Raw genomic sequence first — 23,884 nt, 5'->3', positions numbered from 1 at the left:
AACTATAAGCAAGGTGAAAAGACAGCCTTCTGAATGGGAGAAAATAATAGCAAATGAAGCAACTGACAAACAACTAATCTCAAAAATATACAAGCAACTTATGTAAATGAACTTTTTATCCAAATCTCTCCTGGGGCACTCACAACTCTCTACCTTGTATTTATATATATGTGTATATATGTATGTATGTATGTATGTATGTATGTTGATTCTCCCCAGGAGGTGATTTTTTAGGGTGGAATCTGGGTCTGAATCATCTTTGGTGTCTGGTGATCTGGCCTTCAGCAGGAACTTATTAAACGTATGTCTAAAAACCAGACAGAAGGGAGCTCCCTGGTGACCTAATGCTTAGGACCCCGAGCTTTCACTGCATGGCCCTGGTCAGGGATCTGAGATCCTGCAAGTTGCATGGTGTGGCTAAACAAATACTGCTGCTGCTGCTGCTGCTGCTGCTGCTGCTGCTGCTGCTGCTGCTGCTGCTAAGTCGCTTCAGTCGTGACCGACTCTGTGCGACCCCATAGACGGAAGCCCACCAGGCTCTCCCGTCCCTGGGATTCTCCAGGCAAGAACACTGGACTGAATGAAATAAATGGAAAAGCTTAGAATTAAATCACTAAATACTAAGTCTCTCCTCAGACAATAATAATGTTTTTCAAACAATACACTAAAAAACCCATAAGGCAACTAAAAATGTCACTTGTTTCCATCATTTAATTAATAAAGAGCTAAACCAGAAGAACTTTAAAAACAGTATTGCAGATGAAATTCACAGTATTGACTAAGTGGACTTTAAGTGTTCTTTGATGCAAAGTCTTAATTGGTGCTGCTGTTGCATTTGGTTTTGTTTTGGAACACATGGAACCCCACCTACTGCTAGGCACACGAGTTTTGTGGACCTGTGGAATTAGGTCTCAAGTGTTTGTGAAAAGGTGCAGTGGTTTGTTTTTATATTTTACATTTATGTTTCTTCCAGATTCCACAGCCATAATCACCCTTTGTAAACCATAGACAAGCAGACAAAGAAAATACTATGTTTGACCCTGTACATACTTAATCTTCAGAGCAGAACTCCAAATGTGTTTATTTCCTTCTTGAAGTCACTACATTGGAAATAGTTTGCAGCCAAGCAGGTTGAAGAGTATGACACACACATGACTGGACTAGTGGAGAAACCCAGGAGCTGATGATTCCAAGTGAGAGGCGATGGATTCTGTAGGATGTTTTTATAATCCCCAGGATCCATTCAGCAAAGATCATTACGGTTGTAAAGGGCTTTTGCTTCTCCTGACACGGAGGAGAAAGGATTGAGAATAGGAAAAGGATGACTCTTCTGCAAGAGGCATAGGTGGGATCTGAAACACAGATGCAGGCCAGGAGGGAAGAAGAATGAAGGGGCAGGGCCAGTGGACTGAAAGCATAATATGGCTGATATCCAGTTGAAAATTTCCTTTCTGCATTGTACTCCCCCACTATTATCTCCAAGCCTTAAACAACACAGCTTTCTGTGAGCAGACTTTTGATAAACAGAACCTTGTCTATACAGCCAGCCACTATGGAGAAAAGTGTGGAGGTTCCTTTAAAAAATTTAAATGCTACCATATGACCCTGCAATCCCACTCCTAGGCATATATCTGGAGAAAAACATGATCCAAAAAGATACATGCACCACAATGTTCACTGCAGTACTGTTGACATGGAAGCAACCTAAATGTCTATCAACAGAGGAATGGATAAAGAAGATGTGGTACAGATATACAATGGAATATTACTCCACCATTAAAAAGAATGAAATAATGCCATTTGCAGCAACATGGATGGACCTACAGATTATCATACTAAGTGAAATAAGTCAGGCAGAGAAAGAGAAATCCATATGATATCCCTTCTGCATGGAATCAAAAAAGAAATGGTACCGAAGAACTTACAAAACAGAAAGAAACTCAGAGACTTAAGGGAACAAACTTATGGTTCTCATAAGGGGAAAGACTAGGGGGAAGGAATAGTTAGGGAGTTTGGGATGGACATGTCCACACTGCTATAATTAAAATGGATAACCAACAAGGTCCTACTGTATAGCACAGAGAACTCTGCTCAACGTAATGTGGCAGCCTGGATGGGAGAGGAGTTTAGGGGAGAATGCATGCATGTACATGTATGGCTGAGTCCCTTTGCTGTGCACTTGAAACTATCACAACATTGTTAATCAGCTAGACTCCAATATAAAATAAAGTTTTATGCAAAACTTTATAAAAAACAAGATACAAAAGAGTGATAAAAATGTAGGTATGAAGAGCTTCATGTAAGTAAATTTGGTGGTGATAGAAACAGACAGACAGAAAAGGGAAAAAGAGGCCCTTGTCCATAGTGTGGGAATGGGTCAGAGCGAGGGAGCAGCATGAGGCTCAGTTACTAGGCAGCAGATACCTGTGATGAGCTAAGTGAGGGGACAAGAGATAACCAGGACGAACTTGTGATACATGTAATGACACTCAGGGCTCCTCAAGCATACTGGAAGAGGAAATTGACTCCCAGCATGGCAAATAACCACATTCCTGGCTTACTAAAGGAAGAGGCAATGCCACGCCTCCCCAGTCTCTGAGAGAGACTGAAGAATTTAGACATACTTGAACTACATCATAGAAGAGGTGCCTTGATTTCCAGGCATAATAAAGGGTGTTACCAGAAGGCACATGAGGTAAGAACAAATGTGTATAGACAGAAAATGCATTCAGCAGTCCCAGGTAAGGCACGACACAAAGTGGACAAAATATTTGTAAATACTCCGTAAAGTATATCCAATAGTCATGTATGGACGTGAGAGTTGGACCATAAAGAAGGCTGAGTGCCAAAGAATTGATGCTTTCAAAGTGTGGTCCTGGAGAAGACTCTTTGAGAGTCCCTTGGGCAGCAACAAGATCAAACCAGTCAATCCTAAATGAAATCAATCCTAAATATTCATTGGAGGGATTGATGCTGAAGCTCCAATATTTTGGCCACCTAACAGGAAGAGCCAACTAATTGGAAAAGACCGTGATGCTGGGAAAGGTTGAGGGCAGGAGGAGAAGGGGATGCAGAGAATGAGACGGTTAGATAGCATCACTGAGTCAATGGACAGGAGTCTGAGCAAACTCTGAGAGATAGTGAAAGACAGGAAAGCCTGGCATGCTGCAGTCCATGGGGTCACAAAGAGTCCGACAGGAGTGAGCGACTGAACAACAAAGTATAGCCAAACTTTCCCTAGGCTATAGTTACTTATGTTACTACTTCAAACTCTCCCCTTTAAAATGGATCATCCCTCAACTGATAAGTCCTTTATCATAAAGGCTCTCTACACAACATTATTTTAAGAGAAGAAAAGTAACAACTGCCACAAGATCTTTCATATTCATCTTCTCTGTAATAAAATAATCCTATTCATAAGAAGTAATCCCCAAAGAGTAAGCACATGCCAACATTTTTGCACATTTAATACTTCTGAAAAAAATTGGGAATTTGATTTTTGGTGTTGGAGATGACTGATGAGGTGGTGGGCAGAAGAAAAGGCTTGACTAATATGTTTTGAAGTGAATGTCTCAGATACAAAACTCACAAAGCCAAAAACGACTGTTGTTCCCCCAATGAATAAGAAATGAAGAGCAACAGGAAACAAGCAACAGTCATAAAATAAGAAGTTAAAATGAACCCTAAATTGATAGTTCATTGTCAGTGTGACTCATTCCTTTTCCTTCCAACTTGTCATTATGTTAACAAAGAAACAAAGTCACCATGACCATCTAGACTTCTTGGGTATCCATTTTTTCATCATCACTGTCTCGTCTCATATTTACTAACATATTTATTTAATTCAATGATGTATCAGGCAGCTTGCCAGTTGACATAAAAGCTAATTACACGTGCTTTGCCATAAGGAAAGGTAGAGGGCTGCGGAAATATTGTGATATAGAAATTACAGCTAACACTTTTTTAGTATTTACCAAGTGCCAGGTAACACACTCGTGTTCTAACTATAATAAATGGCAACAGCAGAATTCCAGCCTCAGTCCTCGTACTCAGTGTGGATTCACATCCTGGCTCTGCCTGTACTGAGAAGACCAGACTTTATCTTAATGACATTTTTAAAGTCCTATATTTTGTGCCCTTAGCGGAATATCAGATTAATATTCTTCCCATTTAATTCTTCCACCAAGAGCATGTTCTGGGAAACTCAGCAGCACAGTGAGAAAAACAAAAGTTGTTCCTGGATGAGCCATCCTTTCCATTTGCTACAGGGTTCTAACCCAGGAAACCCCGAGGTTTACAGGATCACATGATGGACACTAAGCGGGCATCACGAAAGGAAGTGCAGTATAGAGGTAAACAGCACAAGGACTTCCCTGGTGGTCCAATGATTAAGAATCTGCCTTCCAATGCAGGGGACACAGGTTTGAACCCTGGTCGGGGAACTAAGATCCCACATGCCATGGAACAACTGAGCCTGCGTGTTTCAACTACTGAAGCCTGTGCACTTGGGAGCCCATGCACAACAACTAGAGAGCCCATGTGCCACAATCAAGACCTGACATAGCCAAAAATAAATATAAAGAAAAAAAGAACAGCACAGACCTGGAAGCCAGAATGTCCTAGTGTGAATCCTGGTTCCTCCACTTCATAGCTTGTGACATTAGGTTACTTCACTTCTCCAGGCCTCAGTTTCCTCCCCTCCAAATAGGAATAATAATAGCACCAAACTCTTAAGGCTGCCAAGCCCACAGGCCAAAGGCAACAGTACTTTGGTCCCTCTTACACATAAAGCATCTATATAAAGGCATTTGGGACAAAAGATCAGTGAGACAACGCCTTCCTTCTCCATTACTAGAAAGTGTTAGTTGCCCAGTTGCATCCAACTCTTTGCAACCCCATGGACTGCAGCCTGCCAGGCTCCTCTGTCCATGGGATTTCCCAGGCACAAATACTGGAGTGGGTTGCCATTTCCTCCTCCGGGGGACCTTCCTGACTCAGAATCGAACCCAGGTCTCCTACCTTGCAGGTGGATTCTTTACCGTCTGTGCCACCAGGGAAGTCTCTCCATTACTGGAGAAAAGCACTAAAGGAATCACATGACTCTTGAAAAACTAAGACAAACAGAAGTCAGACAAGGCAATGTAGGAAGCTCTAGGGAAATGCAAAGAATTTTGCTACCCAAACTCCAGCTCTGTGCTAGAGGTCAGTCTATTTGTATCCTCTAGAGACCAACATTGTGGCTGTGAGCAGACATCTTGGAGTCACAGAAGGCCTAGCTTAGATACCAAAAGTATAGACACATTAGAAGTTTGGTGGGGAGGGCGGGGCAGATGAACTGGGAGATTGGGGGTCAACATATATATACACTATAGATAAAATAGGTAACTAAGTAGAACCTACTGTACAGCACAAGGAACTCTACTCAGTGCTCTGTGGTGACTGAAATGGGAAGGAGCACCAAAAAAGAAGGAATACATGTGAACGTATAGTTAGTTGATTCACTTTGCCGTACAGTAGAAACTAACAACAGTATAAAGCAACTATACTCCACTAGAAATTAATTTAAAAAGAAACAGTTCGGAAGAGAGGGCAGTGGGCAAGAGCTGAGCAAACCAGGAGAGTTCTGGATTTATAAGCTAAGCTCTACCTTGGTCTAGGCCAGGCCTTATATAATAGAATGCAGATGCACAGAGAGGGCCAGTGAGGTCCTCAACGCAGGTCAAAAGTTACAGGCAGAGGCAGAAATGATGACTAGTGACCAATTATACCTGTTGGCTGGGGGAAAGATTCCATAGGGAAGGTGCCAGTGAGTGGTATAGGTAGGGGCCAGTATGTAGACGTAGTTTTCCCCTGGCCTAAGTCTTTTTTTAATTTATTTTACTGAAGTATAGTTGATTTACAGTGTTGTGTTAATTTCTAGTAGTGAAGTGAAGTGAAGTCGCTCAGTTGTGTCTGACTCTTTGCAACTCCATAGACTGTAGCCTACCAGGCTCCTCTGTCCATGGGATTTTCCAGGCAATAGTACTAGAGTGGATTGCCATTTCCTTCTCCAGGGGATCTCCCCAATCCAGGGCTCGAACCCAGGTCTCCTGCATTGTAGACAGACGCTTTACTGTCTGAGCCACCAGGGAGTAGTAGTAAAGTCGTTCAGTCATGTCCAACTCTTTGCGACCCCATGGACTGTAGCCTAGCAGGGTACTCCGTCCTTGGGATTTTCTAGGCAAGAGTACTAGAATGGGTTGCCATATTTCTGCTGTACAGCAAAGTGATTCAGTTATATATATATACAGTTTTATATATATATATATACACACACACACATTCTTTTTCATATTATTTTCCATTCTGGTTTATCACAGGATACTGAATATAGTTCCTTGTGCTATACAGTAGGACCATGTTGATCTGCTCTAAATGTCATAGTTTGCATCTGCTAACCCTAAACTCCCACTCCATCTCCCTCCCCCCTTGGCAACCACAAAGTCTGTTCTCTGTGAATCTGTTTCATAGGTAAGTTCATTTGTATCATATTTTACATCCCATTTATATCATTCTTAGCCTAAGTCTTGATTCAACTCTGGCACCTTTGTGAACGCAAGTTTCAGACCTTGTCACAAATATTTTTGGTAACATATTACACAAGAAAATCTACCTCAAAAATAACAATGAGTGCCTACCACAAACTCTCAGACAGCTGAGTGGATTATTATTGCATATTTAACATCCCTTGTGAACTATCTCCATCAATTCACAAGGGACATTAAACCAAATGACTAAATGTACAAAGCTATATGGGCCACGTAGCTTCTTGCCAATATTACAATATGTTTTGATCTTCCAAGTAAATGTCCTGGTCATGTTGCCATAGTTGGGAATGTTTATAGACTATATGCTTTTCTAAAGCATATACATATATACACACACACACATATATATAACATATGTGTGTATATATATTTCAATATATTCATATATACATATTCCAACTCCTTTCATTAATATCCAGTCAAGAATCCAGATACTGGCTACATAGCTAAATATCAATACTTCATTTTTCACCCAGATGTACTAAAATCCCCCCCTTAAAGTACTGCATAAATGCAGTAGTTTTTAGCATTGGTACTGTTAGCAGCAGTATGGTTTTACCTATTAAATTAAAACACAAAAAGGTCACCAAAATGTTTCAGCAAATATTTAGTTGGAACAAGGTCTTCAGAGGGGAAAAAAAAGAACAAATAAAGGTTTCAAGTTGGCCAATCTCACAACTGGCACTTAACAAATATATACACCTACACTCAAAACCTTTTCATTTAATGGAAATGTCTTCGATCAATCAGTTAATGCCACATAACCCAGACCAGACACTTGATAAGGCCATTCTAGCTTGTGGTGGGAGTGACGTTGGAGGGCAAGATTGAGCTTTAAATCCATTAGCCCACCACTGTCACCCTTTAGGTATTTAGGATACCTAAGCCAAAGCAACTGGCATATAAATATGGGGTACAAACAGAAACAGGGATGTATTTCTTCCTTTACATCTTTTCCACAGGACAGCCGGAATATTCTTTTCTAGAGGCCTTTGCTTATGACTTTTCCCGTATTATGGGGAAAGTACAATGGGGTCAAACTCCTTGTTTACAGTATCCAATGTAACTAAAGTGTTGTATCACCTGGAATTATTCTCATGCTACTCACCCTACCAGATGTCATGGGAGGAAATGGCAGGGAGTACCTTCAGCAAACAATATCAGAACCAAACTGCTTTCTTAGAGCTAAGAAGATCATACATAGCAAGTCTGGTGTAGAGCAAATGAAGGGTCCATGGTGCCTTCCCTCAGGATTTCAAGTCCTGGGAATGTCATCCTTGACTGTCCCTATGCAGTGATGGCAGACAATCAGGGGATCAGGGACTTCTCTCGTGGTTCAGTAGCTAAGACTCCATACTCCCAATGCAGGGGTGTGCATGCATGCATGCTCAGCCATGTCCGACTCTGGGCGACCCCTGGACTGTAGCCCACCAGTCTCCTCTGTTCATGGGATTCTCCAGGCAAGGATACTGGAGTGGGTTGCCATTCCCTTCTCCTGAAGGGAGATCTTCTAGACCAAGGGATCAAACCTGAGTCTCCTGCATTGGCAGGTGGATTTTTTACCAAGTCACCTGGGAAGCCCTCAATGCAGGAGGCCCAGGTTCAATCCCTAGTCAGGGAACTAGAACCTGTAGGCCACAACTAAAGATCCTGTGTGCCACAATTAAGACCAAAATAAACAAAAATTAAATATATATATATATATATATATATATATATACACACTACAAAGTCACATATCCAAAAGGCCTAGGTAGAGGTGGGGAGAAGTGGGGCCAGAAACACCATACCACCTAATACCTTCAAATAAATTCTTCTTCTTAAACTAGTTAAGAGAGGATTTGATTGTCCTCTGCTAAGAAACCAGACTGATACAGCTATACTGCTTGATAAGCAAAGGTTAAAATGCACAAATGCAGCAAAACTCTACCAGAAAAAAACCTTGGAAAAAGGAATCAATTTCCAATATAGTGATTAAAATTTCTATGATTGACCTAACCACCTTTGGTCTGCTTCTACCCTCTCCTTTCTTATTTCTTTCATTACCCTGCTTTCCTCTCCTAACCCTTTGCTTTGGAGTCTAAAATAGCTGAATGATATATGTTAATACATGCATGAAAAATCTCTGGAAAAATACCAGTAACAGTTAATAAGAGATGTATCTGAAAAGGATAAAAGGATATGGGGTGGAAAGTAATCTTAATTTTCACTTTGATGGTTGATTTTTTTAAGAAAACACATTAGTTAATTATTCTTTTGGTTAGAAATTAAAGCAAAAACCTGACCCTAAAAAGGAAAGAGAGACAAACAGTAAAACAAAGTCCACGTGTAATCATTGGTTTTACTCTTTTTTGTGTGCTTAAAAACTATAGGGCTAGCCATAATTTGGTATAGAAATTCATGCTATTGGCCATAAATAAGATTGGGATTCTTTCATTAAAAATTCGTTACCATGAGTCCATATTAATATAAATAAATGACTGACTAAGTAAATGCAATAGAGGAGACCATTTTCCTACACAGAATAATTCTACCTAATTTATATAGATACTCCACCTTCAAGGAGATGGAACATAATTCCCCACAACTTGAGCATGGACTGCACAGAGTGGCTTCCTTTCTACTGTACAATCCAGCAATCCCACTCCTGGGCATATAGCCGGCAAAAAAAAAAAAACGTAATTTGAAAAGCCACATGTACCCCAATGTTTATTATATACTTACAAGAGCTAAGACATGGAAGCAACCTAAATGTCCATCAACAGATGAATAGATAAAGAAGATGTGGTGCACATATACAATGGAATACTACTCAGCCATAAAAAATAATGAACTAATGCCATTTGTAGCAACATGGATGGACCTAGAGATTATCATACTAAGTAAAGTTGAATCAGAAAGACAAATATCATATGATGTTGTTTATATGTGGAATCTTAAAGGATACAAATGAACTTACTTACAAAAAGCAGAAATAAACCCACAGACAGAGAAAACAAGCTTATGATTACCAAAGAGGAAAAGTGGAGGGAGAGGAATCAATTAAAAAGTTGGGATTACTTATGGACACTTTTATATATAAAATGGATCGCCAACAAGGACCTACAATATAGCACTAAGAATTCTATTCAGTATCTTGTAACCTATAAGAGAAGAGAATGTAAACATATATATATATATATATATATATATATATATATATATATATAACTGAATCACTGTGCTATACACCTGAAACTAACTCAACATTGTAAATCAACTGTATTTCAATAAAAATTTTTTATAAAGACTGAGCTACCTCTGAGAGTGTTTTTACTGGAGAGTTAGGAGGGGTGCATGGCTCTGCTCAATATAACACGCCACAGGGGAAAGGCCTTGAAGCAGAAGAGGCTCAGGGTGCCAAAGACCACTGTACACTATTATGGGGCAGTCACTAGAGAACTGTTTGAAGGCGGACAACCCTGATTGGGGAAAATAGAGTGGAGAAAGGAGACAGATAAATCCAATGGTAAGACAAACTCCTCTGAGGAGGAGGCAGGACTTTCACCAAGAAGCATGGAGGTCTGTCTGCAGGGCAGGCAAGAACACTGGAGTGGGTTGCCATCTCCTTCTCCAATGCATGAAAAGTGAAAGTGAAGTTGCTCAGTCGTGTCCGACTCTTAGCAACCCCATGGACTGCAGCCCACCAGGCTCCTCCATCCATGGGATCTTCCAGGCAAGAGTACTGGAGTGGGGTGCCATCGCCTTCTCCAAATGAACAGGAAGTTCCTCTCAAAGAGAAGGCCCATGAGATTCTAAGGGAACTGGCATGTATTGCAATCCCTACCTCCTCCCATGAAGGGTTGCGTGTGAGTGCTAAGTCGCTTCAGAAGTGTCCAACTCTGTACAACCCCATGGACTGTAGCTTACCAGACTCCTCTGACCATGGGATTCCCCAGGCAAGAATACTGGAGTGGGTTGCCATGTCCTCCTCCAGGGGACCTTCCTGACCCAGGGATCAAACTCATGTCTCTTACATCTCTGGCATTGGCAGGTGAGTTCTTTACCACTGGCACCACCTGGGAAACCCCCCATGAAGGGCTAGAGATACTTAATAAATGCTTTCCCTGGGGACTACGGATTCGATAATATTGGGTATTCACTTAAAATCATTTCCTTCATCTGTTGTAATTTCCTTCGTTTTGCTTACAGCAAGATTCTCAACTTAGGGTCCATGGTCCCCAAGGATGTATGGATAGAATTTAGAAGGTCAATGAACTCGGATGGAAAAAAAAAAATTACATCCTTGTATTCACTAATCTCAGAGACATTACTCTGTCAACAAAGGTCCATTTAGTCAAGGCTATGGTTTTTCCAAGAGTCATGTATGGATGTGAGAGTTAGATTGTAAAGAAAGCTGAGCACCAAAGAATTGATGCTTTTGAACTGTGGTATTGGAGAAGACTCTTGAGAGTCCCTTGGACTGCAGGGAGATCCTACCAGTCCATCCTGAAGGAGATCAGTCCTGGATGTTCACTGGAAGGACTGATGCTGAAGCTGAAGCTCCAAAACTTTGGCCACCTGATGCAAAGAGCTGACTCATTTGAAAAGACCCTGATGCTGGGAAAGATTGAGGGCAGGAGGAGAAGGGGACGACAGAGGATGAGATGGTTGGATGGCATCACCGACTCAATGGATATGAATTTGGGTGAACTCTGAGAGTTGGTGATAGACAGGGAGGCCTGGCGTGCTGTGGTTCATGGGGTTGCAGAGTCGGACACGACTGAGCAACTCAATTGAATTCACTAATCTCTAGCCAAAATTTAGTATTTCCTTCAAATATGGATATAGGCAATAAACCACAATAGTTTCAGTATCTGTGTGGCTTTGTCACCAACAGAAATCACACATATTTCATACATCACATTACAGTTATTACAGAAATACATGGGCTCCATAAAAATCACTTCAGGCGGTGACTGCAGCCATGAAATTAAAAGACGCTTGCTCCTTGAAAGGAAAGGTATAACAAACCTAGACAGTGTATTAAAAAGCAGAGACATCAATTTGCCAACAAAGGTCCACATAGTCAAACCTACAGTTTTTCCAGTAATCATGTATGGATGTGAGAGCTGGACCACAAAGAAAGCTAAGTGCCAAAGAACTGATGGTTTCAAATTGTGGTGCTGGAGACGACTCTTTAAGAGTCCCTTGGACATCAAGGAGATCAAACCAGTCAATCCTAAATGAAATCAATCCTGAATATGCATCGGAAGGACTGATGCTGAAGTTCCAATACTTTGGCTACCTGATGCAAAGAGCCAGCTAATTGGAAAAGACCGTGATGCTGGGAAAGATTGAAGGCAAAACAAGAAGCGGGTGGCAGAGGATTAGATGGTTAGGTAGCATCACTGACTGAGTAACTCTGGGAGACAGTGGAGGACAGAGGAGCCTAGTGTACTGCAGTCCATGGGTCACAAAGAATCAGACATTGCTTAGCAACTGAACAACAGTGTATTGTGAAATATCCCTTTTGTTCATTGCAACTTTAAAATTTGGGCAGTCTGTAGGCCCACAATTAGATCTTACTGTGTAGTAAGTTAATAAAGAAGTACATTGCAATGTTTAAAAATATTCTGATCATTGTATTTCAATATAATTTGTTTCCTTTGTAATCCAATCTGTTTGATTTTATGTATTTAAACCACTATTCTGATAAAGAGACCATCACCTTCGTCAAAGGGTCCATGACACAAAAATGGCGTAAAGGTTATCAACCTTATGATACAATAAGGAGTAGGTTTAAAAATCAAGAAAGCTGTGGTACATATACACAATGGAGTATTACTCAGCCAGTAAAAAGAATACATTTGAATCAGTTCTAGTGAGGTGGATGAAACTGGAGCCGATTATACAGAGTGAAGTCAGCCAGAAAGAAAAACACCAACACAAAAACATGTATACTAATGCATATATATGAAATTTAGAAAGATGGTAACGATAACCCTGTACGCGAGACAGCAAAAAAGACACAGATATATAGAACCATCTTTTGGACTCTGTGGGAGAGGGAGAGGGTGGGATGATTTGGAAGAATGGCATTAAAACATGTATAATATCATATATGAAACGAATCGCCAGTCCAGGTTCGATGCATGATACTGGATGCTTGGGGCTGGTGCACTGGGACGACCCAGAGGGATGGTATGGGGAGGGAGGAGGGAGAGGGATTCAGGGTGGGGAACACGTGTATACCTGTGGCAGATTCATGTTGATGTATGGCAAAACCAATACAATATTGTAAAGTAATTAACTTCCAATTAAAATAAATAAATTTATATTTTTTTAAAAAATCAAGAGAGAAGTGTCTTATTAATAGCCTCACCACTTCCCCACCATTATACTAGCACCCAATACAAACACACACCCCAAAGAGACAAGGGGACTGTAGCCCACGAATGCAGTGTTCAGACTAGCAATAAAATGACAGTGGGTGTACAGCAGAAAGCAGCGAGGAGCCTCAGGACATATAGGAACCACAGGCAAAGCAGATGACGAAACAGAGGACACAACAAACTGTTCTAAGTATACTAAAGGACGTAACCCTTAAGGGCCATGTGCTCAGTCACTCAGTCATTTCTGACTCTTTGCGACCCTATGGACTACAGCCCTCCAGCCTCCTCTGTCCATGGGATTCTCCAGGCAAGAATACTGGAGGGGGTAGCCATTCCCTTCTCCATGGGATCTTTCGGAGATTCTTTACCATCTGAGCCACCCAGGGAAGCCCCTAAGGGCCATAAGGAAACTGAATATTGTGCCCTGCCATTCTAACTGGTCACAATACACTGGAAACAAAAAGGGAGGAAATATATCACATGATGAAGAACACTGACTCAAAGCCATTAGCTCAGAGGAAGGGCTAGAATAGGCTTTCACCAAGACCACGCTCAGCCCAGCATCTTTCTTGGTGGTAGTTTCATTTTTAAAAAAATTATTATATAATCTGATATATACAAAATATTCTATATCACTTATAAAATATAAGACATAATGATAAATGAGTTTCAGTGAACCTATCACCAAATGCAAGACCTAGCACATTCTGAATGTCACTGCATCTACTGTGTGTTCCTACCTCTCCCATCCCTGTCTCCACATCAGAGGAAAGCACTAGCCTGAACTGGGATTTACCTTGCTTTACAGTTTATCATGTGTGTGGGGTTCCTCTCAAGCGTTGCTTAGTACTGTTTTTAAGCTTTATAAAAATTATGCCCAACTGCATGAAGTTTTTGGTAACTTAGTTTTTCATTCACTACTTTGTTTCTAATAGGCAGCTATGTTCTTGTATATAACAGTGGTGAATTCATTTTTATTCTATCGTAAAATAACAAATAACAAAATTTTTATCTATTTTCCCATCAGTGAACAAATAATTTATTCCAGTACTTTTGTATTATCAGCAATGTTGCCAAGGACATGTCTAAGGAGATTTCCTGGTTCACATGCAGAAGAATTTGAGAGGTTATACCTAGAAATAAAATTTCTGGGTCAAAGAATATAAGCATGTTCAACTTCACAAGATAATGCCAAGGGGACTTCCCTGGTGGTCCAGTGGCTAAGACTCCACACTGCCAACGCAGGGAGCCTGTGTTCGATCCCTGGTCAGAGAACTAGATCCCACATGCCACAACTAAGTGTTCCCGTGCTGCAACTAAAGATCCTCACACAACAAAATAACTAGACAAAATATTTTTAAAGAGATCATGCCAATTTTATTTTCCAAAATGATTTTACCAAATGTGCACTCCCCTCAACAAGGTACATAGAGGGGTAGGATGGGGTGGGAGGAAGGTTCAAGAGGGAGGGGACATATGTATACCGATGGCTGATTCATGTCGATGGATGGCAGAAACCAACACAACATTGTAAAGCCATTATCCTCCAATTAAAAATTAATTTAAAAAAATTTTAAAAACAAGGTACATCAATTCCTATTGATTGATGTACATACCAATACTTGATGCTATCAGATTTCATAATGTATTGCCATCTTTGCAAACTCAAGATAGTATACTGCTTCATCCTATTAGGGGCACAGAAGTCTCAGCAAGTGCCAAAAGTTTTATCAGTACAACTAATTCAAAGTTATACAAGGTCTTAACTTAAGCTCTCCCTGAAATGCAGAGCCTGAGACAAGCGTTTGCAGGCAAGTAATTTATTTGGGGAATTGACTTCAGAAAATAGAATTAGGGAATTTAGGAAAGGGAAGCAGAAGAGAAAATCAATACAGGGGCATATTTTCAAGTTGGCCACAAACTGTAGGCAATGGGGACTTTCACCTTTCTTAGACTCTATGTGAATGTCTTAGAAGCTACCAAAACTAAAATACAGTTCCAAATTATCTAGTCAAGGATGGGAGAAAGAAGCCTTTATCTCTGGCTCCCAACCCATATTAGTCAAGGATTGATTCACGGGCCTTAAATACCCTCACAGTCCCTAATACCTATGTGAGTGCCAGGCAGTTCCAACAGGCCTCTGTGTTGTAACATCGAAGCAGTCCAAGGGAGGGAAAGTGAACTATTCACTGTAAGGTTCAAGCAAGGTCCTGTCTGGTTACACCCACATGAAATTGGTTGCAGGATCAACGGCTTGACTAAAAGGGAGGCTGAAAGGATGCACAAGATGTGCCCAATATACGCAACTACTAAGTGGCAGGGATGGAACACAAACACATGTGTCTATCACAGTTAAAACAGTAGGCATTTGGCACATAGTACGTAAACACTGTCCGCTGCCTACCCAACAGCCTTCACTACCTTTCTTCTCAGCTAGGACAACACTAATATGCTCAGGAAGCCAGCGAAGAGCTCTGAAATGGAGCTGGCACAGTAGCTGCAGGGCTCTGTCATGAGTCCAGATTCCTTGACTTTTCCATTCTCACCACATCAGTGCTGACATACATCCTCAGTCCAAGACGGCTGTAGCCATCATGCCTGCATTCCAGGCTAGCAGCTGGAGGAAACAAGTATGCAAAGGACCCTCCTCCCAGCCAAGCCATCTCTCTTTAGGCAGGCTTCCTTAGAAGTCCCCACACAACACAACGGTTCTCTGTGGCACCGCTCAGTCAGGATCACACCTTGGTATAAGAGATGCTGGGTCACAGAGACCATTCAGTGGATGCATCGGCACCAGGAATAAAACTGCACCATCACTAAGGGAGAAGGCAAGAAAGGATACTGAATGGCAACTAGAGGTCTCTGCAAAGGAGCCGTTTGATGTGGGGCAAGCTCTTAATCTATACTGCAGTCTTCCTCTTTGTACATTGGAAGTAAAAGTACTACTTCACGAAGTTATTACGAGGACCAAATGAGATCATGTAAATAAAATTTCACAGTTGCTGGGATGCAGAAGATGATGAATAAATGGTAGCAGTGCAAGCTCGGATAACTGATCTTATCGGTGTCTCTGCATTTCTCAGGCTTGAAGGTGCTGGATGCTGACTCACTCCCATAATGCTCATAAGGGTTTCAAGTCAGAGTGGAGGCTTAGTAATTTACAATGAGAAATGTAACTTTCACACAGACCAGACAGCCTGACCAGGTTATTCGCTCCCTGAAGGCAATAGACATGGAGAATCATAAGGTTGACTGCCAAGCATGAAATCAGGAGAAACAGAATTCATTATACAATTCAACTATTTAATGGCATTAGGCTTGGACACTCTCTTGCATCTGTTTCCACAACTGAGTTTATCTAACCTGGCAGGTCCAATGATCGGGGTGGAAGTATCACAGGTAACCTCTCCCCTGGACAATGCTGGGAGGTTTTACCAATTGCTGGCAAAAGTCACCAAGAATGTAGAAACTGTGTGAAGACCCCGAGGGTAAACTCCAACACTTTTGGCATTAGCAAATTCATTCTGAATAGGAGGCCCTATAAGCCTGGCATAACTTTGGAAAAGTCAGAAGTAAGGGAAAATGGGGCAGCATGAAACCACTTTAGATTTATTGGATTAAAAGTTGAATTCATTTTTTACTTTAAAATGGAAATATTTTAGATGCTTCATACCAGAGATATGAGAGAACATTAACAAAAATTTAAAACATAAATGCTACAAATTGAGCAAGCAAAAATATAACAATGTATATATACATGCATGTGCCAGAATCTCATTTGTGACAATTTTTTATCTTCTAGGCTGTACATATACCTTCTCTTGCCACAGTTTTGCTCTAAATAGGGTACAGTAAAAAGTAGGAGAACAATGTGGCTTAAAGGAAAGAGTGTTAAACTTTGGCATCAAAGTCGCTTTTCAGTCTTGGCTTGACCTCTTGTAAGTAATGGGATCTGAACAAGTTATTTAATGTCTCAAAACTTTTTCTCCTCTGTGATAGACTGCAAAAAATAGCCCCTGTTTTTATCCCTCTCTATATCCATTTCTTTGGTTATAACTTTGTAGGGTCCTCCCACTCTGACTCTGGGCCTAACCATGGGGCTTGCTTTGGTCAACAGGACAAGGCAAAAGTGAGGGTATGCCAGTTATGCATCTAGGCCTCAAGAGACCTGTTTATTTCCCTTTGTTCTTTCCTGCACCTCTGCCGGCTGCCCCGAGGACACAACCAGGTAGCCTGCCAGAGGGTGAGAAACATGTGAAACAGAGCCCAGGCACCAGTTACTCTGCTCAAGGTTAGTCTAGGAGTATTGCTCAAAGATTTAAGGAAAAAGAATGAAATAATGCCATCTGCAGCAACATGGATGGACCTAGAGATTATCATATTAAGTGAAGTAAGCCAGACAGAAAAAGACGAATATCATACAGCACCACTTATATGTAGGAACTTAAAAAAAATGATATAAATGAACTTATTCACAAAATAGAAAGACTCACAGAACACAAATGTATGGTTACCAAAGGAGAAAGGGGAGAGGGGAGGGATGAATTATGCGTTTGGGATTAAAACATACACACTACTATATATAAAATAGATAACCAACAAGGACCTACTGTACAGCACAGGGAACTATACCCAATATCTTATAATAACCTATAATGGAAGAGAACATTAAAAAAAAGTATGTGTGTGTCTATATAAACTGAAAAAACTGAAAGGGTTAGCCTACATCAGCCAATATCCAGATAAACCCAAGACATGTGAACAGTCCCAGCCAAGATCAACAAAACAGCCTAGTTAACCCCCAGCTGACCTAGACACATGAGCTTATAATACGCACATTGTCATATGCTACTGAGATTCTATGGTTGCTTGTTATGCAGCATTATTATGGCAGCAGATAACTGACACACACATATCTATTAGAGGTTACAACAGCTAAATGAGATATCAAAGGTAGAGTGAGCAATATACCAAAAAATATATATATAGCTATTTTGGGGGACAAGTTTCTACTTTTAAAAAAATACAACCACATTCTTGAAATTATACCCAGGTCACTAACATAAGTTTTTGAATGTTTCTAAACCATTTAGTCTCACATTCGCAGACAGTCTCTTGTTTTACTCTCCCAAAAAAGTAAAAACATCTGCAGACCATGAATTCTACTAATTGAACTTTCAAAGAGCAGGCAAACTATTTTTCCACCTCCAATCATTTTGGAGAGGGGGGTATTGTTTGCTGTAGCTCACCATTGGTCTCACATAGGAATAAAAATGTAATTAAATTAGAATTTAAAATTAATGTGTTTTGAGAAACGTGCAATGCCTCCAAGCCCCACCCCAGATTGTACAATCTCTAGAATAGTTAATCCTCTCAAGAAAAAATCACATATAAGAAGCCAGCAATTCATCTCATAAAATCGTCTTTGAGCTGGTATAAGGGCAAGCTGCAATTTAGCTCTGTGATTAGAAAAGAAACATAAATAGAGATAAACGGCCGACGTATAGACTCCCTATTCATTCACCTCTATTTGCATAAGAGATTGAGAGACCTCAGTGTAGCATTTTCTCTCATTTCCTCATCCTTTGTCTTTTGAGCAGATAAAGTAATTAAGCCTGGCAAAACAAAAAGTGCAATGCTATAAACTTCACAAACTATGATGTATGTAATGAACTAGATTCACTCCATACCACAGAATCTCAAAATGTGAGAGAGACATGGTTCACAAAGCTCTTCTCAGTATTTGAACAATCCCCAAAATTGAAATGTGTATTTCCACTAGGAGCCCCGGCTTCCTGTGTGTTTAATATAAAGTGTATACAGACTGATGGAACTTTAAATAACTGAAATTAAACATTTAAAAAATTAAAGAAAAACAAGGGATGGTCCCTAGACCAGCAGCACCATGAGAAGTAGTGCATACTGATGACTTAGGGTGATGGAGTTTCTTTGGGAACCTTCTCTGTTTCTTACTGTGGAACATGTACTACAAAAAATGTTTGAGATGATCCTTAGCGCACACATGAAAGCTGAAGTTGATGAAGGAAAAGAGAGCATATATCTCACTGTCAGCTTGGAGACTTGTTAGAAACACAAATTCTTGGGCTCTAACCCTTAGGTCCTAACCCTACAGAATCACAAATTCTGAAGTCAGGATCCAGTGATCTTTTTAACAAGCTCTCCAGGTGATTCCCATGCCTGCTCAAACTTCAGAACTACTGATCTAGACAGCACCAAAGCTGCTTCCAGCATTTTCTAGGGACTGGCAGCATTGGCATCACCTGGAGTGCAAGAGAACTGCAGACCCTCATGCCTCACCCAGAGTTAGTGAACTGGAATTTCAACTATAGAAAGATCTTCCGGTGAATTGTCTGCACAGTAACTTTCGTGTAGTGCCGTACTCATACCTGTCCAGTGGTTCCTGTTCTGGGCTGAATTGTGCCCCCACACCCCCAACCCCACTCCAGTTCACAAGTTGAAATCCCAACCCCTAGTACTTCAGAATCTGTGCGTGGAGACAGAGCTTTTATAAGGAGGTAATGAAATCAAAATGAGAGGTGGGCCCTAATCCAATATGACTGGTGTCCTTGTAAGAGGAGACTGGGACACAGATATATCAGAGGAAAGACAGGAAAACAGCAAGAAGGCAGCCATGTACAAGGCAAGGAGAGGGACCTGCCTCAGAAGATGCCAGCCCTGCCAGCACCTTGATCTTGAACGTCTAGCTCTCAGAACTGTGAGAAAATAAATTTGGTTTTTAAGTCATCTAGTCTGTGGTACTTCATTTTGGGAGCTGGAGCAACCAATAACAGTTCCCAAAGTCAGGTGCATACTGCAATCATCTGGGGGAGGTTTAAAAGTCCTGGCGCCTGTGTCCCATTCCCAGAGGTTCCAATTTAAGAAGCCCAGGGCTGCTGCTGCTGCTGAGTTGCTTCAGTCATGTCCGACTCTGTGCGACCCCATGGACAGCAGCCCACCAGGCTCTGCCATCCCTGGGATTCTCCAGGCAAGAACACTGGAGAAGGAAATGGCAACCCACTCCAATGCATGAAAGTGAAAAGTGAAAGTGGAGTCGCTCAGTCATGTCTGACTCTTTGCGACCCCATGGACTGCAGCCCACCAGGCTCCTCCACCCATGGGATTTTCCAGGGAAGGGTACTGGAGTGGGGTGCCAAGGCCTTCTCTGGGAAGTCCAGGGATCAGCCCTTAAATCTGGACTTTTAAAAGCTCCCTGGAAAAAATAAAATAAAATAAAAAAATAAAAGCTCCCTGGGTGATTTTTAAAGTGCAAAACAGTTTGAGAACCACTGATAGTCTACTTTATTCATTTGACTGGTGAGAAAGCTAAGGCATATTGATTGTTACATTTTAATCTCTTGGTACTTTCTTAGCTGAGCTCCCATCAGTAGGTCCCCTCTGCAAATACATCAGGATTCCTACTGGAAAAGTCAAGAATCCAAGCTGGCAGTGAGATATATGCTCTCTTTTCCTTCATCAACTTCAGCTTTCATGTGTGCACTAAGGATCATCTCAAACATTTTTTGTAGTACATGTTCCACAGTAAGAAACAGAGAAGGTTCCCAAAGAAAATCCATCGCCCTAAATCATCAGTATCTACTACTTCTCATGTTCTTCTTGCCCCTCCAGCTAAGTTGCTCTCCAGACTCCTAGGATGCAAATTCGAGACTCTGTGTAACCCAGAATTTGGGGGCATAGGTGCCAAACCAGTAATTTTTTTTTAAATTACTAAACCCTTTTCCATTTGTCCTTGCGAGGTTGTGACACTCCCAAACTCACAGCACAACTATCTACTTACTGAAGATTTACTCTCTTTCAGAAGCTGGAGGATCTGACCCACATTTATAACAACGAAAACCATACATGCCATATATATATATAGAAATTTATTTTTCTACCTGCAGTCTCTAAAAGTTACCACTCTACAAAAATGATTTAGCACCCTTAAAATACCATACCCGAGACAGAAAATAATCCTGTTCTGAATATGCTTTTGCTACATCATTTAATATTTAATGCAGTAGTTGGACCAATCATTAATACCATCACTGGTTAAAACAGAACCGCTTTGTTTTGTGACAGTTAAACAGACTTGCCAGCTAGCTCCCCAAATCTCTCTCCAAAGCCCCTCTCCCCGGCCTCCTTCCCACAATACAAGCTAAAAAATCAGATATTTCCTGGCCTCCCCATGCCACAGTCCAGTCCCATGGATTGATAGGTGGCCCAGCTCTGACCAATGAGATACAAGGGAGATTCTGTTGAGGAACATTGGGGAAGTTATTTCTTCTCTGATAGGAGAAAGTTGCAGGAGGAAGTTTTTCTACCGCTTTCTACCCCGTTAACTGCATTTGAATGTGAGATAAGGATGTAATGTCTAGAGCTATTACAGACATCTTGAAACCAGGAACGTGAAAGTCGCTCAGTTGTGTCCAACTCTTTGCAACCCCATGGACTATACAGTCCATGGAATTCTCCAGGCCAGAATACTGGAGAGGGTAGCTTTTACCGTCTCCAGGGGATCTTCCCAACCCAAGGCTCGAACCCAGGTCTCTCACATTGCAGGCAGATTCTTTACTAGCTGAACCACAAGGGAAGCCCAGGAAACCAGGAGGGTAAGGTATTAGTCTAATCCCCTGACACTGTTGGGCCACTGAGCCTACTCCAGTGATCACCTGCTGTCAGCTTTCTCTAATTTGTTAAAGCCGCTTTTAGTTGACTTTTCTGTTGCAGATTAAAAAAGTCATAACTAATATATAGATGTTTTCCATATATGTCAAACCCTTATTTAGAATAAGTATAGTCTGAGAATCCACACTAAGAATCATTAATTAGAAGGTTTATCTTATAGGAGTGAAGAAAAAGCATGCCCAGGAGATGTTCAAGGGATGCCAAACCCAATTTAAACTACCAAATTCATGTATTTATTCATTAATTCAGACCCCCACCTAATTTTATAGGCTCCAAGGATACAGAGATGAATAAGACATTACCCTGCCTTTCAAGAAATTTTACTATCTTGAGCAAGACTGTTGTGCAAACCAAGAGTCACAAGAGGCAGAGGAGAAGAGTCATGTTATCCAACAGGTGGGAAATCTGACTCAGTCCGGGGGTCTCCCTGGGAAGAGCTTTGAAAAAAAAAAGAAGATCATCACAGTTTCCATCTAACTCTAAAAAGTTACCCCCTGGGAACTGACTAAACATCTCAGGTTTTATTAATTTTCTGGGGGGAAGAGGGTAAAGGTTCATCTCTATAATCCAAGGGTATAAACCAAATGATGATTCAGGAAAGCACAATTAATGATAGGCGACCCAATCAACTGCCAGAAAAGCTGCCCCCACCATCTTTCTCTCTCCCACAAAGCAGGAGAAAGACACGAGGGTTTTTTGGGGGGAGGGGGGAGGGTGAGGAGACATTCGACTTTCCGCCCATATCAGCAGGCTTGCTCGTCTAGAACAGAACTGTGCTGTGAATTTAGACCACCTGTTAGCACTGCATCAAACCAAACAGTATTGATGATAAAGCAATCAGTCGACAAGATGACCCACAAATGCACGGCATTCTAGGAGGTTCTTTCCTTGGCCACTTTTAAGCAAAAAAAGAGCAGGAACAATTAGTACCTATTTAATATTTGGCAGTTTAAATTAGTACCTATTTAAACACTTGAGCTTAATGGTCGAGAAGGGGGCACGCACCCTCCCCGCGTCGATTTTTCTAAAAGCAGTTGGTGGGAGCACCTCCCCACCCGCCCCACACAAACACACACACACTGGTAAAGGAAAAGTAAGAGGTAGCTTTGCGTTGTTAAATCCTTCTGAGAGACAGTGTTCATTGATTTTCTTGCAAGAGAAATAATAGGTTTGGAAGCATCTCTGAAAATAGAGAAAATAAGACCCGCGGTAGCCTCCTAAAATTTTCCTGAAATACGATACATTCAAAATAAAATATTCAAGAGAGTCCTTCAGTGAATTGTTTCAACAAGATCGTGGCATTCACATTAATTGTGCCTCCGGAACATTTTGATTCAGTCAGCGGTGCCGAGATTGATATGCAGCAACTGCAGTTACCTTATAGCTCCGGCAGGTCCTGGGCTGGCTCCAAGATCCCAACTCGGGCTACGGGAGAGCATCTGCCACCTCGCAGAGAAATGAGGAAACCGCCCTGGCAAGGGATTCCAGCTCAGCCTTCCAGCTTTCTCGTCACCCTTGTCCTCCAACCCCCCTCCAAACGCGACCTCTGAGAATAACCCAGGAAGAAAGTGGGGGAGGAGGGACATACACGAAACAAATCGAACATTCCTAGCCCCATAAACGCCGCATCCGGACATTTGAAGATACCCGGGAAATTAAATAGGGCCCCAGAGTTTGGCTTGTTTGGGGTCTGAGCGTGCATTTGATCTTCTCTGTTGCGTTTTTTAAAATCTAACTTTCTGTCTCCAACGGAGAGAACCAGAGGTGGAAGCAAAGGCAGACCGAGGCACAGACTGGGAGACCGCCCCCTTCCTCCCCGCGAGCCACCCAAGCATCAAAAGACCAGAAACTTACCTGGCCGTCACCTAGACGGAAGAACGCTGGTCCCCCCTCAGGAGGGGCAGGTATTTAAGGTTTAGTCGCCGAAGCTGGCAATGAAATTAGACCCCAGGCGGGAGGCGAAGTCCCGCTCCGAGCCCCGGGGAGCAGAGTGACTCACGCGCTCGGTGCCCGCCTCTCGCGCCGCGCGCCCCTCGCGCCGCCCGCCCCCGGCAGGTACCGGGTCGGAGCGCTGGGGGGCGTCTCCAGCCGCCCTTAAGCTCAGCGCCGTCTACCGGACTCCCCTAGGCGGCGGCGCCAGAGCCCATCCAGCGGGGGCCGCGCCTGCCACAGCTCGCCCCTGGAGACGACCGTGCCGGACATGAGCTGCCGTCGTGG

The 23,884-nt window shown here is 41.9% G+C and overlaps 1 protein-coding gene across 4 annotated transcripts in view; it reads right to left on the bottom strand.

Annotated features, from left to right (window-relative positions):
* SYTL5 (synaptotagmin like 5) overlaps positions 1-23,659 on the bottom strand; it is a 278,287-nt gene extending 254,628 nt beyond the window's left edge. For all 4 annotated transcript variants that reach the window (XM_027963201.3, XM_060408401.1, XM_060408400.1 and 1 more), the window contains exon 1: positions 23,522-23,659. The gene's annotated coding sequence lies outside the window, so the exon portion shown is untranslated. The remainder of the gene's footprint in view (positions 1-23,521) is intronic.
* Between the last annotated feature and the right edge of the window lie 225 nt (positions 23,660-23,884).

The sequence above is a fragment of the Ovis aries genome, chromosome X, assembly GCF_016772045.2.
Source record: "Ovis aries strain OAR_USU_Benz2616 breed Rambouillet chromosome X, ARS-UI_Ramb_v3.0, whole genome shotgun sequence".
Lineage (NCBI taxonomy): Eukaryota > Metazoa > Chordata > Mammalia > Artiodactyla > Bovidae > Ovis > Ovis aries.
This window is presented reverse-complemented; position numbering and strand designations above follow the sequence as displayed.